The sequence below is a fragment of the Symphalangus syndactylus genome, chromosome 13, assembly GCF_028878055.3.
Source record: "Symphalangus syndactylus isolate Jambi chromosome 13, NHGRI_mSymSyn1-v2.1_pri, whole genome shotgun sequence".
Classification (NCBI taxonomy): domain Eukaryota; kingdom Metazoa; phylum Chordata; class Mammalia; order Primates; family Hylobatidae; genus Symphalangus; species Symphalangus syndactylus.
Genome location: NC_072435.2, coordinates 38,552,707 through 38,570,420, shown reverse-complemented (window position 1 = coordinate 38,570,420; position 17,714 = coordinate 38,552,707).

Below are 17,714 nucleotides of genomic sequence, written 5' to 3'. Positions count from 1 at the left end.
CCGTGGTAGACCTCCCAGACGGAGCGGCCGGGCAGAGGCGCTCCTCACTTCTTCCCAGACACGGGGCGGCCGGGCAGAGGCGCTCCTCACTTCCCAGACGGGGCGGCCAGGCAGAGACGCTCCTCACTTCTTCCCAGACGATAGGTGGCCGGGCAGAGGCGCTCCTCACTTCCCAGACCATGGGTGGCCGGGCAGAGGCGCTCCTCACTTCCCAGACGATGGGTGGCCGGGCAGAGGCGCTCCTCACTTCCCAGACGGGGCGGCTGGGCAGAGGCGCTCCTCACTTCCCAGACGGGGCGGCCGGGCCGAGGCGCTACTCACTTGCCAGACGATGGGTGGCCGGGCAGAGGTGCTCCTCACTTCCCAGATGGGGCGGCCGGGCAGAGGCGCTCCCCACTTCTTCCCGGACGGGGCGGCCGGGCAGAGGCGCTCCCCACTTCTTCCCGGACGGGGCGGCCGGGCAGAGGCGCTCCCCACTTCTTCCCGGATGGGGCGGCCGGGCAGAGGCGCTCCCCACTTCTTCCCGGACGGGGTGGCCGGGCAGAGGCGCTCCTCACTTCTTCCCGGACGGGGCGGCCGGGCAGAGGCGCTCCTCACTTCCTCCCAGATGATGGGTGGCCGGGCAGAGGCGCTCCTCACTTCCCAGACGATGGGTGGCCGGGCAGAGGTGCTCCTCACTTCCCAGATGGGGCGGCCGGGCAGAGGCGCTCCTCACTTCCCAGACGGGGTGGCCGGGCAGAGGCGCTCCTCACCTCCCAGACGATGGGTGGCCGGGCAGAGGCGCTCCTCACCTCCCAGACGATGGGTGGCCGGGCAGACGCGCTCCTCACTTCCCAGACGATGGGTGGCCGGGCAGAGGCGCTCCTCACCTCCCAGACGGGGCGGCCGGGCAGAGGCACTCCTCACTTCTTCCCGGACGGGGCGACCGGGCAGAGGCGCTCCTCACTCCTTCCCAGACGGGGCGGCCGGGCAGAGGTGCTCCCCGCCTCTTCCCGGACGGGGTGGCCGGGCAGAGGCGCTCCTCACTCCTTCCCGGACGGGGCGGCCAGGCAGAGGCACTCCTCGCCTCTTCCCGGACGATGGGTGGCCGGGCAGAGGCGCTCCTCACTTCCCAGACGGTGGGTGGCCGGGCAGAGGCGCTCCTCACTTCCCAGACGATGGGTGGCCGGGCAGAGGCGCTCCTCACTTCCCAGACGATGGGTGGCCGGGCAGAGGCGCTCCTCACTTCCCAGATGGGGGGCCGGGCAGAGGCGCTCCTCACTTCCCAGACGGGGTGGCCGGGCAGAGGCGGTCCTCACTTCCCAGACAGTGGGTGGTCGGGCAGAGGCCCTCCTCACCCCCCAGACGGTGGGTGGCCGGGCAGAGGCGCTCCTCACTTCCCAGACGGGGTGGCCGGGCAGGGGCGCTCCCCACCTCCCAGACGGGGTGGCCGGGCAGAGGCACTCCCCACCTCCCAGACGGGGTGGCCGGGCAGAGGCGCTCCTCACTTCCCAGACGATGGGTGGCCGGGCAGAGACGCTCCCCACCTCCCAGACGGGGCGGCGGCCGGGCAGGGGCTGCAATCCCAGCACCCCGGTAGGCCAAGGCAGGCGGCTGGGAGGTGGAGGCCGCCGCGAGGCCAGACCACGCCACCGCACTCCAGCCCGGGGAGCAGCTAGCACCGGGTGAGTGAGACTCCATCTGCAGTCCCAGCACCTTGGGAGGCTGAGGCGGGCAGAGCACTCGGCGTCAGGAGCTGGCGAGCAGCGTGGCCAACATGGCAAACATGTGCCTGCAGCGAAAGGCAGGTCCCAGTTGCGGGCGCCGGCAGTCCCAGGCAGTCCGCGGCGCGGGCAGCAGCGAGCTGAGTAGATTGCAGCCCGGGCCACAGAGGGAAAGAAAAGAAAGAAAGAAAGGAAGGAGGGAGGGAGGGAAGGAAGGAAGGAAGGAAGGAAGGAAGGAAGGAAGGAAGGAAGGAAGGAAGGAACTTTTATAATTTCTTATGCCTGTCTTACTTTAATCCTGTCATCTTCATAAGCTAAGGATGTATGTCACCTCAGGACCCCGTGATGATTGCATTAACTGTACAAATTTTTTGTAAAACATGTGTATTTGAATGATATGAAATCAGTGCACCCTGAAAAAGAACAGAATAACAGCGATTTTCTGGGAACAAGGAAAGATAACCATAAAGTCTGACTGCCTGTGGGGTCGGGCAGAATAAAGCCATATTTTTCTTCTTCAGAGAGCCTGTAGATGGACGTGTGAGTAGGAGAGATATCGCTGAATTCTTTTCCCAGCAAGGAATATTAATTGAGACCCTGCCAGGCGCGGTGGCTCACGCCTGTAATCCCAGCACTTTGGGAGGCTGAGGCAGGTGGATCACAATGTCAGGAGATCAAGACCATCCTGGCTAACACGGTGAAGCCCCGTCTCTACTAAAAATACAAAAAATTAGCCAGATGTGGTGGCACGTGCCTATAGTCCCAGCTACTTGGGAGGCTGAGGCAGGAGAATAGCGTGAACCCAGGAGGCAGAGGTTGCAGTGAGCCGAGATCGTGCCACTGCACTCTAGCCTGGGGGACACAGCGTGAGACGCTGTCTCAAAAAAAAAAAAAATAATAATAATAATTGAGACCCTGGGGAAGGAATGCATTCCTGGGGGTAGGTCTATAGACAGCCACTCTGGGAGTATCTGTCTTAATGCAGTTGAGATAAGGACTGAAATACGCCCTGGTCTCCTGCAGTGCCCTCAGGCTTACTAGGATTGGGAAGTTCCAGCCTGGTAAATTCTAGTCAGACTGGTTGTCTGCTCTCGAACCCTGTTTCCTGTTAAGATGTTTATCAAGACAATGCGTGCACAGCAGGACACAGACCCTCATCAGTAATTCTAATTTTGCCTTTGCCATGTGATCTTTTATTGCCCTTTGAGGCATGTGATCTTTGTGACTTACTCCCTGTTCGTACACTCCCTCCCCTTTTAGAATCCCTAATAAAAACTTGCTGGTTTTGTGGCCCAGGTGGGCATCATGGAACCTGCTGATATGTGATGTCACCCCCGGAGGCCCAGCTGTAAAATTCTTCTCTTTGTACTCTTTCTCTTTATTTCTCAGATGGGCCGACACTTTGGGAAAATAGAACCTACGTTGAAGTATTGGGGGCTGGTTCCCCCGATAGTAGTCACTCTTCAGCTGGGTGTGGTTTCCGTCTTTGAAGTAATCTTTTGTTGGAGAGAGAATTCCAGAGGTGCCTGGTACCTATCAAGATCCAACCCCTGAAGCTTCTAAGGAAATATATGACCAAATAAGAGAGCATGGTGTGTGCTTAATACGTATTTAGGTCAATAAATGTGCATAGGCCAGGCATGGTGGCTCACGCCTGTAATCCTAACACTTTGGGAGGCCAAGGCAGGTGGATTGCCTGAGCTCAGGAGTTCACGACCAGCCTGGGCAACATGGTGAAACTCTGTCTCTACTAAAATACAAAAAAATTACGTGGGCATGGCAGCATGCACCTGTAGTCCAGCGTGCTACTCAGGAGGCTGAGGCAGGAGAATTGCTTCAACTTGGGAGGCAGAGGTTGCAGTGAGCCGAGATTGTGCCACTACAGTCTGTCCTGGGTGACAGAGCGAGACTCCGTCTCCAAAAAAATAAAAATAAATGTGCATAAGGCATAGCAGCGTAGTATGGGAAAGGAAAGGGAGTGGAGGTTCACAGCACATTCTGAGGCTGTATTTTAAGATGAGAGGTAACATCTATGCAGTTTATCTCGAAGTTATTATCTTGAGATCAGGAGGGGAAAGAGGAAAAGGGAAAGAAGAAGAAAAAAGGTTTAAAACGTGGTTTGAGACTCAGCTGCTAAGCTGCTGGTTACACACTCTGGGACTCAATTTCAGGAGTCAGAATCTGCCTTCTAAGCTTGAAAGTATGTTTAACCTCCTGAAAGGGAGTTTCCTGCTGAACTGTGACTGAAATTTCTCTGAACTAATTCAGGTTTTTTCTTTTCCCTTCTTTTGATTCCTTTATAGAAGATTACTGCCATATAATTCCAGATTTTCCATGCATTTAACAATTTTATTTCATTGTTGATGTGTTTTTATTTTCTGGTCTGAGAATGAGTAGATTGAGAGATAAGGTGGGAGAAACGCTTGACCATGGAGCCAGCAGCCTCATCCTAAATTCCTGATCCCTGGAGGACACCAGGCCTTCCCTCCTGCTTCAGTGTGGTTTGTGTGGCCTGGGGCTCCCCTGCCGCTCTGAGGCCAGGGGATGGCTCCACTGGGCAGTGAGTCTCGAATTCCCAGCACACACTTGTGGGTCCCCGTCCAGGAAGAAGGAGCAGGAAGAGCCCACTGAGTACAGGCAGGAAATTCCGCTTAAATGCAAATGTCCCCTGGGAGGGGTCAGGTCACAGCGAAGGGAGGAAGCCCACCCTATCAAGGGCTGTGTCTGGAACCGCTTCATCTCGCTCCACTCAGCTGTGTAAGATCCTTCTTTTGTCAATCAGTTCCCTGGGGGGGGCGGAACTTGGAGCTCTACCCAATCAGTGTTGGGGGCGAGATCTTGGGAACTGCCAATCAGGCGCGCTGCCGGGAGGAGGGTGGAGCTTTTTACACCCCTCTGAGCTCCCGCTCCTGGCTCTGTAGCTGAGAGAAGCCCTGGGAGGTCAGTGGGAGGCACTGTCACACTGAGTCCTATGCTGGCAGCAGGGAGCCTTGGGGAGAACCTGGGACACCGCGGAAGCCGGGAAATGGTGAGTGTGCGGGGCCTGGCGTCCTGAGGCAGGGCGAAGGACTGGTTGGAACCGGCCAGAACCGGCTGTGGCGGAACCCGGGCGTCCCCGCGGCGACTGCGGGGTCTGCGGACCTAAGTTCCCCTGGTCCAGCCGGCCCTCAGTCCCCTCAGCCGCAGGGTGGGAGGTGGGGGCTAGGCCAGCAGCCGGGACCCCGGGCGTCCTGTCCCGTTTCTGCGCAGCAACTGCGGCCCCGGCTCCGGCGCCCTCTCTGGGGCAGCTCCACGCCCGCAGCTCCGCGTCTCCCCAGATTGTGCGGCTGTAACCGGCACAGGTTCGCGGCCCGAGTCACTGCACCGAGACTCCAAGGCCTGCAGCAGAAACAGTTTAATAGGGGGAGGGGGGAGAAGACCCCAGTTCCGCCTCCATGGGAGGTTTCTGGATGAGAGTGTTTAGGGGTCTGGACAGGGGCGGCTGAGGTGTGGGGTCGCTGGTTGGCGGGGAAGTGACGGGCGAATCCTGGGACGGGAGGTGAAGAAACCACATTCTCCTGCTGAGTGGGTTCCCTCGTAGGGTTTTCAGCCTGCTTGGCGCCAGCCATTCCGTTGAAATTCAAGATCTGAGAAAGAACTTGGGCAACTCGAGCAGCTCTCCGAGATCTTATCCCTAGGCACAATGGGGAAGCCGGCGGTCAGCGTCTTCTGTGACCTGACTCTCAGGGAGGCGGCCCCCGAGAGGCAGTGGGGCTCAGGGTACCTGGTTAATATCTAACTGCAATCAGAATCCAGATTCTTGCGTGGGGTTTGTGCACGGGAGGAGCTGTGGTCTGCGGGGTCCCCAGTCCCTTCTTCCCAGGGTGACTGATTCCTCTTCGAGTTTTTCAGAGATGAGGGTAGCAGGGTCTCAAATCCACTACCCTATTCCCTCATTCTAACTCCTCCTAGGGGTGGTAGTAACTCCCTTGGTTTCCAGAGCCTTACGCAGGCTAACTTTCCCTCCTCAATTCACAGCAACATCATGAACTCCTCCCTCCACCGCCCCACCGGTGCTAAATTTCAGTCCCAGTATTTTAATTTTCATTTTGTTTTCAGAGAGCAATGGATGGCTTCTTTTTTTCTTTCTTTCTTTCTTTCTTTCTTTCTTTCTTTCTTTCTTTCTTTCTTTTTTTTTTTTATGGAGTTTTGCTCTTGTTGCCCAGGCTGGAGTGCAATGGTGCGATGTCAGCTCACCACAACCTCCGCCTCTCGGGTTCAAGAGATTCTCCTGTCTCACCCTCCCGAATAGCTGGAATTACAGGCACCCACCACCACACCCGGCTAATTTTTTGTATTTTTAGTAGAGACGAAGTTTCACCATGTTGGCCAGGCTCGTCTCGAACTCTTGACCTCAGGTGATCCGCCCGACTCGGCCTCCCAAAGTGCTGGGAATACAGGTGTGACCACCGCGCCCAGCCGGCTTCTTAAAAGATTTGTGTTCCTGAACATTTCACATGTGAGGAAGCAGAGAATAACCTGACATTCCACTGTAAAAAACAAACAAACAAACAAACAAACAAACAAAAAAACCTTTGTGCCTCTCCTTCTTTTCTTTCCCCTGGGTACGGATACCTTCTCAACATTGAGAGTCCCCTTTGGAAACTTTACGGGGTGATGTGTTCTCAGCCCACTCTGTCTTTTCCTGGTTCTGTTTCAGAACTGCCTGGGGTTGACCCAAAATACACACAGCTGCTCTGTCTCTGGGAGAGTCTAGTGAATATCAGCCCCTGAGTCATTTCTCCCAGTGAGCAGCCTGAGGTGTTGGGGTGAGGCCTCACAGAGAACAGCTGGATGCCCTGGGTAGGATGGGAGGAATCTTCTGGTATATCATTTCTGTAAAAAGCTAACCCTTGGAACAGTCACCTTTTTCCTCCCCAACCCCAGTTTCCGTTCCTTGGGGACACAAAGCTGGTCAGCCAATTGAATGATCCTATTTGGGGGAGAAGACAGAAACGATTTCTTCCTTCCTGACTCTCAGACTAGTGAAGAGAGAAAACAATATGTAAGCACTGGAGAACCCACTCATTCCAGTTGTGCAAGAACCTCCCATTCAGGTCAGGTGTGCATGAGCCTGAAAAGCACACAGTGCAGTATCTCCTGGGGCGGTGGGGGGTGGTCACTGAGCACTTTACTGAGCAGATGGGGGGACTAATGTCCCAGGAGATAGGATGACCTGACACCTGAGTTAGACTTGTTTGTGTTCCAGTCAGCACTGCCCATCCCTGAGGCTGTCACATTGAAAAGAGGTATTCACTCTTTTCAGCTTCAACGTTTTATTAACTATAAGATGCATCCTATCATTAGAGATTGCTAGAGAAAGTATTTCCAGAGGCCAGAAATAGTTAGATTTCAGAAAACAGGTCATATATGTAGCTATCTATTCCTTTTTTTTTTTGAGATGGAGCCTCACACTGTCGCTCAGGCTGGAATGCAGTGTCGCGATCTCGGCTCACTGCAACCTCTGCCTTCTGGGTTCAAACGATCCTCCCACCTCAGCCTCCTGAGTAGCTGGGATTACAGGCCTGCACCACCACGCCTGGCTAATTTTTTTTTTTTTTTGTATTTTTAGTAGAGACGGGGTTTCACTATGTTGGCCACGCTCGTCTTGAACTCCTGACCTCAAGTGATCTGCCGCCTCCGCCTCCATTTTTTGTAAAAAAAAAAAAAAAAAAAAACCAAAAAAAAATCCCTTCATTTACTTTTTTTTCCCCCAGAGCCTGTCAGGTAAGTTTCTCTGATTATTCAAATGGAATTTCAGGGCTTAGCAGTGACAGTATGACTAAGGAAAAATGTTTGGTTGTACTTTCTTTATGGCTGCAGAAAAAGTGAACACATAATAACAGAAAATGTGGTAGTTATTTGATTGAATTATAAAGATTTACCAAAACTTTAGTTTCTTTCCTTTTTAGGGTGGGGAATGTAGGACAGTGGATAACTGTTCTATTCCTGTTACGTATACTTGACAGATTAATGCTAAATTCTGTGGCACAGGACTTTCCAACAGCTAAAGAACTCAAATATTATTAATTTACTAAATGCTTTATTATTATGAAAGTAGTAATTAAATGGTATTTGTTGTCTGAAATGGATAGATACTTGTGCTTTTCCTATTTAGCTTTGTTTTTTATTTTTTTGAGACAGAGTTTCACTCTTGTTGCCCAGGCTGGAGTGCAATGGCACAATCTCGGCTCACTGCAACCTCTGCCTCCCAGTTTCAAATGATTCTCCTGCCTCAGCCTCCCGAGTAGGTGGGATTATAGGCATGCACCACCATGCCCGGGTAATTTTGTATTTTTAGTAGAGATGGGGTTTCTCCATGTTGATCAGGCTGGTCTTGAACTCCCAACCTCAAATGATCCTCCCACCTCGGCCTCCCAAAGTGCTGGGATTACAGGCTTGAACCACCACTCCCAGCCTACCTTTATTTTTTATTTATTTATTTTTTTGAGATGAAACCTCTCTCTGTTGCCTAGACTGGAGTGCAATGGCACAATCTTGGCTTACTGCAAGCATCACCTCTCAGGTTTAAGTGATTCTCATGCCTCAGTCTCCTGATTAACTGAGATTACAGGTGCCCACCACCACCATGGGCATGGTGGCCCACACCTGTAGTCCCAGCTACTTGGGAGGCTGAGGCAGGAGAACCACTTGAACCTGGAAAGGGTGGGTTGCAGTGAGCCGAGATCGCACCACTGCACTCCAGTCTGGGTGACAGCGTGAGACTTCATCTCTAAATAAATAAATACTAACTAAACTAACTAATAAATAAATACTAACTAAACCAAGTAACTATCCATGTAAGGCATGGGAGGGAAGTGAGTGGGGTGGAGAGTCCTGAGGCTGGTGACTCCCAGTTGAGGCCAATCTTGAGCCTGCAAAGGGAGGTTATTGAAGGCCCCCTTAAACTGGTTCTTCCTGGGAGCCTCCTGATCACTCCAGCCATGGGAGAAGGCTTTTATACTTAGAGAAGCTGCAGAGCATTAGAAAGCAGAGGCTGTTGGGGTGATTCCCTGTTTGAGATTGTATTTGTTACTGTTGTGGGGCTGTCGCTAGACATTCTCAAGTAAAATAAATCTGGATTTAGCTAAGTGACTTCATTCTAAAGGAGTACTGCAAAAGGGGAAAGCATCAAGTATAAGATCTGAGGCATCCCATCCCAGCCGGGCGCGGTGGCTTACAAGAGTGAAACGCGGTCTCAAAAAAAAAAAAAAAAAAAAAAAAAGATCTGAGGCATCTCTAAGGTTGGGCAGAAAAGTTTTTTTCTTGCTAAGGGTAGAGCAACCAAGATTAGAAGGAAGATGCGAAGGGGAGGGCAAGGATAGAGGGTGAGAATCAGATTCTTTTTTTTTTTTTTTGAGATGAAGTCTCGAGAGCTCTGTTGCCCATGCTGGAGTGCGGTGGCGTGATCTCAGCTCACTGCAACCTCTGTCTCCTGGGTTTAAGTGATTCTCCTGCCTCAGCCTCCCGAGTAGCTGAGACTACAGGCGTGTGCCACTACGCCCGGCTAAGTTTTTGTATTTTTGTAGAGATGAGGTTTCACCATGTTAGCCAGGATGGTCTTGATCTCCTGACCTCATGATCCGCCTGTCTCGGCCTCCCAAAGTGCTGGGATTACAGGCGTGAGCCACCATGCCCGGCCGAGAATCAGATTCTAGATCAGAGGGTGTTTTACTCTGACCTGAGTCTGTTCTTAAGATGGGTTATGAAAGAGGGGTTTTGTGCTGACTCAGGCTGAGGATGGGTGAAAGTTCACGGTCCTGGATCAAGGAGAGAAACTTAAGCAAAGTTTTCTTTAGATGTATTTTGTTCAGTATGATCAGTGAAGACAAAACTGCTCAGCTAATCATAAGATAAAAAATGGGAATTTGGAGGTTCTTTATCTGGCCGAGTTATAGTTTAGAAAATGGGGGAGGGGCATAATCTATGTAAGCAAAGGGTGCTTTTATTTTGTTTTGTTTTACGGCTGCTTGTCCAGAACACAAAGAACTGGGCTTGGGGAGTTGAGGTGATTTTCTGTCATCTTACTTATTTACTAGAATTACAGGGCTTGGGTAAAATTCAACATTATCAGCAGCCTGATTTTGCATTCACTCAGTTGGTATAATCAGAGTACAAATTAAAAAGTCTGTCACAGCTGATTTAGAGAAAGACACCATTTGATTCTGCCTGATGGAAAAAGGGTTTATGAATCTGAGAATTTATCTGGGTCTGTGATATAATAAAAAATGTATTTGGATGTGCTGGGTGGATAATGTCAGCCCAGAGGGGAAGGTTTGCCAATCCCTCCCCTTCCTTTGCTGTGCCTCTCTCTTTTTGGCTATTCTTGAGATATCCTTTGTAACAAACTGATAACCTTAAGTGAGTGACTTGCTGAGTTCTGTGGGTTGGCTTTGCACATTATTGACCCTGAGGAGGGAGTCATTGGTTTTATACACATTTGATTAAAAGGATGGTCTCTGGGGCTTGCCACTGGCATCTGCCTGGCAGCTGATGGGTTGTGATACTCAACCCTCAACTTGTGGGGTCTGTACTAATGTTGAGTGGATACCAGTTTTTGTTGGAGAATTGGTGTTCAGCAAATGCCATACGTTTGTTGTCAGAAATTGTGTGAGGTAAGACACTACAGGTCAGAAGCATAACTGACCTAGAGTTTGTATTTTGTTTTTCATTATAAATTCAGTATGTGTTTATCTAGAAGCATAGTTTTGCCTCTTTTCAGTTAGTTAATATTACCATTAATATACCCTCAGTATTATGCTGAAAAGGCAATCCTGCTACTGGGTATCTATCCAAAGGAAAAGAAATCAGTACATCAAAAAGATACCTGCACTCGTCTGCATATTGCAGCACTATTTACGAAGCAAAGATACGGAATTGACCTAAGTGGAGGATTGGATAAATAAAATGTGGTGTGTATACTCATTAGGATACTATTCAGCCGTGAAAAAGAATGAAATCACGTCCTTTGTGACAACAAGGATGGATTGGGAGGCAGTTATCTTAAGCAAAACAATTCAGACACAGAAAGACAAATACCACATGTATTCACTTAAAAGTGGGCGAATAGGCTGGGTGGGTGGCTCACGCCTGTAATCCCAGCACTTTGAGAGGCCGAGGCGGGTGGATCATGAGGTCAGGAGTTCAAGACCAGCCTGACCAAGATGGTGAAACCCCATCTCTACTAAAAATACAAAAATATTTAGCCGGGCATGGTGGTGGGTCCCTGTAATTCCAGCTACTTGGTAGGCTGAAGCAGAGAATTGCTTAAACCCGGGAGGCAGAAGATGCAGTGAGCCTAGATTGCACCACTGCACTCCAGCCTGGGCGACAAAGCGAAACTCCTTCTCAAAAAAAAACAAAAAAAAACAAAAAAAAAGTGGGCAAATATACCTCCCACGTGTAAATAATGTGTACACATGGAAGCAGATTGTGGAATGATGGTCAGTGGAGACTCTAGGAGGGTGGAGGATGGTGGATGATAGGCGGTTGCCTCGTGGGTACATGTGCCTTGCTGCAGTGATGGATGCACTGAAGGCTCTGACTTCATTCACCACAATGCGCTATATCATTGTGGCAACATTACATCTGTACCCCGTGAATATGTACAAACAACATCAAAATTTAAAACGGAATGCACATTTCAGGATTGTACTCTAGTCCTACTGAATTAGAAATTCTGGGGGTAGGGCCAGGTGTGGTGGCTCACACCTGTAATGCCAGCACTTTGGGAGGCCAAGGTGGGTAGATCACCTGAAGTCAGGAGTTCGAAACCAGCCTGGCCAACATGGCGAAACCCCATCTTTACTAAAAATACACAAAATTAGCTGGGCATGGTGATGGGCACCTGTAATCCCAGCTACGTGGGAGGCTGAGGCAGGAGAATTGCTTGAACCCGGGAGGTGGAGGTTGCAGTGAGCCGAGATCGCGCCATTGCACTCCAGCCTAGGCGACAGAGCGAGACTCTGTCAAAAAAAAAAAAAGACAAAAAAGAAATTCTGGGGGTAGGATCCAATAATCTGTGTTAAGTCCTCCAGATGCTTGTAATGCAAATAAAGTATGAGAACCACTTCCCGGGAGCAGCTTGTTAAAATGTAATGCAAAAAAATAGAACTAAAATGCAAAGAAAATAAACAAATTGGAATAATGAAAAATATTTAATTGACTCCAAAGACATGAAGAGATGAAAGGAGAGGGGAGAAAATACGATGAAAAGATTTTTGATTTGTTTATTTGCTTCAATCTGTTTGACATACGCTGTTGTCTGAGGCTGTGGGTCACCAAGTCCTCACACATTTCACTGTTCGTGGGACTTGAGTTCTTTCAGGTTAACCTTATGATGTTGTTGAAAATACTCTTTTTTTGTCCCTAAGTGCTAACACTTCGTGAATTTTTAACTCATTGGAATACTATTCATTGGGAAAAAAATTGTATTGTAGATTATGGATAGTTTCAATTTATGAGGAAATCCTAATAGCAGGTGTAGATCAACTCTCAGACCATGTATGTGTGGGTGTTTATGCCTTGTAAAGATTTATGTTTTATGTATCTCCATTGGTTTTTGCTGATTAGCATTGGTATTGAGCATTTTTTTCTTTGTGGTCTTTCATCTTCTGTGAAATAATTTTCAGTCTTTTTTCATGTTTAATTTATTTGGATATTATTGCCTTGTTTCTCTTTTTTTTTTTTTTTTTTTTTTTTTGAGACGGAGTTTCACTCTTGTTGCCCAGGCTGGAGTGCAATGGAGCGATCTCAGCTCACTACAACCTCTGCCTCCTGGGCTCAAGCGATTCTCCTGCCTCAGCCTCCTGAGTAGCTGGGATTACAGACACCCGCCACCATGCCCAGCTAATTTTGTATTTTTAGTAGAGACAGGGTTTTGCCATGTTGCTCAGGCTGTTTTTGAACTCCCAACCTCAAGTGATCTGCCCTCCTCAGCCTCCCAAATTGCTAGAATTACAGGCGTGAGCCACTGTGTCTGGCCTTTCTTTTTGTTTTTAAGCATACTGTACATACTAACCAGTTTTCACATGGAGGGATTGCTAGTATTTCTTTCCAGATGGCAGTTTATGTTTTTATTTCATTCTACAGTTTGATAGACTTTTTCTTTTTTTTTTGAGATAGAATCTTGCTCCGTGACCCCAGGCTAGAGTGCAGTGGCGCCATCACAGCTCACTGCAGCCCCAAACTCCTGGGCTCAAGGGATCCTCCCACCTCAGCCTCTCAAAATGCTGGAATTTAAGGTGTGAGCCACTATGCCTAATTTTAATAGAGTTGAATTTGGAAGACTCCTCATTTGGGACCAACTTTCTTTTCTTCGTTTTGGGAGGTTGAGGGGAGACAGGGTTTCATTCTGTTGCCCAGGCTAGAGTACAGTGATGTCATCCAGACTCTCTGCAGCCTCTACTTCCCTGGGTTCAGGTGATCCTCCCACCTCAGCCTCCCAGGTAGCTGGGACTACAGGCATGCACCCCCACACCTGGACTAATTTTTGTATTTTTTGTAGTGATCACGTTTCACCATGTTGCCCAGGCTGGTCTTGAACTGCTGGGCTCAAGAGATCCACTTGCCTTGGCCTCTCAAAATGCTGGAAATATAGGTGTGAGCCACTGTGCTCAGCCTTTATTTTCTTACTTAAGAAAATTCTCATCTCATTAAATCTGAAAAAGACCTTGTTACTGTTTAAAAGACTAATTTTGTCTTTCATACAATTTTTTTTCTCATTTAATCTTGAGGTCTGTACATATTCATATAACTTTTTGTTCACCACAACTAACCTTCAGTTGACTGGCAGCCTTATAGGTCACAAAAACAATTGGTTAATACATATATTGTCTGTCACATGTATTGCATACTATATTCTCACAGTAAAGTAAGCTAGACAAAATAAATGTTAATAAAATCATAAAGAAGAGAAACTATATTTACTGTGCATTAAGTTGAAATGAATCATCATAAATGTTTTAGCTGGGTGTGCTGGCACACCCCTGTAATCCCAGCTACTCGGGAGGCTGAGGCAGGAGAATTGCTTGAGCCTGGGAGACAGAGACTGCAGTGAGCTGAGATCATGCCACTGCACTCCAGCCTGGGCAACAGAGCAAGACTCTGTCTCCAAAAAAAAAAAAAAAAATTCTTTATCTGTTCTTGTAAAGCTGTCACTTTGTTGGTGAGAAAGTTTTTAGCATTTTTATACATTTGTGACTTCTATTAGTTTTGGGGATATCTTTTTTTGTTGACTACTAAAGGTCTGATTTAGCTATTTAGGGAATATTATCGATATTCATGAGAGGTAATGTTGAGTTCTTTCTAAGAACATGTGCAATCTGTCCCCATTGTTCTCCTTTGACATTACCTAATAAAAAGTTTAAAATTCTTGCATTGGGATGGTGAAGTATATTTTATTAGTCTTTTGTCTTGCTTTGCTACATTTGATCTAGAGGAAACCTGTTGCCAGCTTCTAAATGTTCTGTCTTAGCGTAATCACATAGGATGGGCAGCATCCCCAAGTAACATGTTGCAATAAACATTTTGAACAGTTATTTATGGATGTCATTCATTAGAGACTCAGTGCCCAGAGTGTTTCCTTGTGTCTACCTTAGTGTGTTTTTTGTTGCTTATAACAGAACACCTGAAGCTAGATGATTTAAATGAAACAATATATGTATTTTGTAGTTCTGGAGGCTGGGAAGTCCAAGGTCAAGGCTGGACATCTGGTGAGAACCTCCTTGCTGGTGGAGACTCTGTTGAGTCCCTATGTGACACAGGGCATCACGTGATGAGGGAGCTGAGTGTCTAGCTCAGGTCTCTTTCTCTTCTCACAGGGACATAAGTCCAACTCCGTCACTACCCATTTATTCTTTAAGCCATTAATCCAAGAATGGATTAATCTTGATTTTCTTGAGATCCAAATCCTCAAGACCCAATAACCTCTTCAAGCCCCACCTTTCATTACTGTCGCATTGGGGATTAAGTTTCAGCATGCATTTTGGTGGGGACAAACATTCAAACCTAGCATTGGCTGATCAGCTATGCTCCCACTGCTGAGCATGTAACAAAATTCCAAGCTCCCCAAGAGAAGATAAGAGTTAAGCAAATACTATACTTTCTCCATAAACAGTTTATGCGCACTCAGCGCCTGTTATTAGTTATGTTGGTGGAGACCCTCTATAAACCCAGTGCCTAGAGTACACGAAGGATCCAATTTTGTTAACCAGTGTTTGTAAATATATACAATCTCAGGACTCCTATTCTTGCACAGTAAGTAGTAGGACTTTGTCACGACAGGAATTACAGACCCACTATAAAGTAGACATTAGGAATGATCCCGGCAATAAAATTCACTCGCTTAAGTAATCAAAAAGAGACTTGTTCCTATTTGACTATTATTTGTACAACAGCATTCAATTCTAGCATCAGAATTGCTGTGTTGGAAGACCAACCAACCAACTCAATGACAACAAAACAGGTCTACCCTGGAGTCATACTCTAATTTTTTCTATTTTCCTCCCTTTCTGATCCTTTATCCCACTTTCTTTTTCTTCCTCTTCCTTCTCCCTCTTCTTTGTCAAATAGAGGATTGAGTTATTATCACTGATCCATATAAAGTCCCTCTCTCATTTATTTTAACTCCCACCCCCATTTCTATTCCCCGACTTCCCATGTGCAACCTTCCTAATATGTTTGCTATGCATCTTTTTGTTTGTATGTATTTTTAGAAAATGTTTATTGTTTTTGTATGCAAAAAAAATTAATAAAAAAAAAGACTACAATGAAATTCACTAAAAAAAAAAAAAAAAAAAAAGAATTGCTGTGTTGGAGAAAGTGAGTGTAGACAGAGAATAAGGGTGGATTTACCATGTCATTGAATCATTGCTTAGAAACAATAGTATCATGCAGAGTTTATGAAGTGGGTGTAAATTTTTGGTACTATCAGTCTCAACTTTCCCTCTTTGTATATATGGGATGTTTCAGGATTCAGTAGCCTTTGAGGATGTGGCTGTGAACTTCACCCGGGAAGAGTGGGCTTTGCTGGGTCCATCACAGAAGAGTCTGTACAGAGATGTGATGTGGGAAACCATTAGGAACCTGGACTGTATAGGTAAAAATGACATTATGTCTTCACTTAGTCAATTAGAGACATTTTTTTCTTGGTCATCAATGCTGTGGAATGATTTGAAATACGGAAAGGGGATATAGTTGACCCTTCAACAACACAGGGTTAAGGGGTGCCGGGTCCCCAACCAGTTGTACATATTCATATAACTTTTTGTTCACTACAACTTAACCTTCAGTTGACTGGCAGCCTTATTGGTCACAAAAACAATTGATTAACACATATATTGTCTGTCATATATATTGCATACTATATTCTCACAATAATGTAAGCTAGAGAAAATAAATGTTAAGAAAATCTTAAAGGAGATAAACTTTATTTACTGTGCATTAAGTTGAAATGGATCATCATAAAGGTTTTCATCCTCATTGTCTTCTCATTGAGTAGGCTGAGTAAGAGGAGGAATTGGTCTTGGTGTCCCAGGGGTAGCAGAGACTGAAGAAAATTCATATATAAGTGGACTTGTGAGCCAGGTGGGTGGCTCACGCCTGTAATCCCAGCACTTTGGGAGGCCGAGGCGGGCAGATCACCTGAGGTCTGGAGTTCAAAACCTGCCTGACACCCCATCTCTACTAAAAATCCAGAAATTATCTGGGTGTGGTGGCGCACACCTGTAGTCCCAGCTACTTGGGAGGCTGAGGCAGGAGAATGGCTTGAACCTGGGAGGCGGAGGTTGTAGTGAGCCAAGATTGCACCATTGCACTCCAGCCTGGGTGACAGAGTGAGACTCCATCTTAAAAAAAATAAAATAAGTGGACTTGTGAGGTACAAACCTATGTTGTTCAAGAGTCAACTATAATTCAGTGAATGAATCATGCATGATTCCATTGTACATAAAATCTTGTAGATTTTAGAATTTTATAATAATCTACAGTGTTTTTTCTGTGTCCACCTTTTAGGAATGAAATGGGAAGACACAAACATTGAAGATCAGCACAAAAATCCCAGGAGGAACCTAAGGTAATTTGCACTTACAAGAGAAAGACATATCTGTGGAGTAGTTCTTAGGATGACAGGAAATTATACAACTAGGCAAAGAAAATGAACAAGCCCAGTATAAACTTATTTATTCCTATAAAATTTTCTCCAGAAACATATACTTAAATGTGACGTAACCATTCAGTGTTTGCAAAAATATTTCCCTTAGAAACAATATTAAGAATTCGGCCAGGCGCGATGGCTCATGACTGTAATCCCAGCACTTTGGAAGGCCAAGGCGAGCGATCACAAGGTCAAGAGATCAAGACCATCCTGGCCAACATGGTGAAACCCCATTTCTACTAAAAATACAAAAATTAGCTGGGCGTGGTGGCACATGCCTGTAGTCCCAGTTACTCGGGAGGCTGAGGCAGGAGAAACACTTGAACCTGGGAGGCGGAGGTTGCAGTGAGCTGAGATCATGCCACTGCACTCCAGCCTGGCAACAGAGCGAGACTCTGTCTCAAAAAAAAAGAATTCCATGTGTTTATCATTGTCAAGAAAACAGCTGGGGTCGAGTTATCTTGTACAACATTCAGTCCTTTCACGTTCGAGCAGTGCATGAAGCCTACACGTTGCATGATGATGTAAAAATGTAAATCCAGTACCTACTAATAAATATAAAGTCATTTATAAATAAACCTTTATTAATATACTTCTCATGTTTTACAGATGTCATATCATAGAGAGATTCAGTGAAAGTAGCCAGATTCCAGATAATACTGTGAATGAAAAAACTCCTGGAGTAGATCCATGTAAAAGTAGTGTGCATGGAGAAGTCATCATGGGTTGTTCATTCCTTAATTGCTATATCACATTTGATGCTGGACACAAACCAGATGAGCATCAGGAATATGGAGAGAAGCCACATACACATAAAC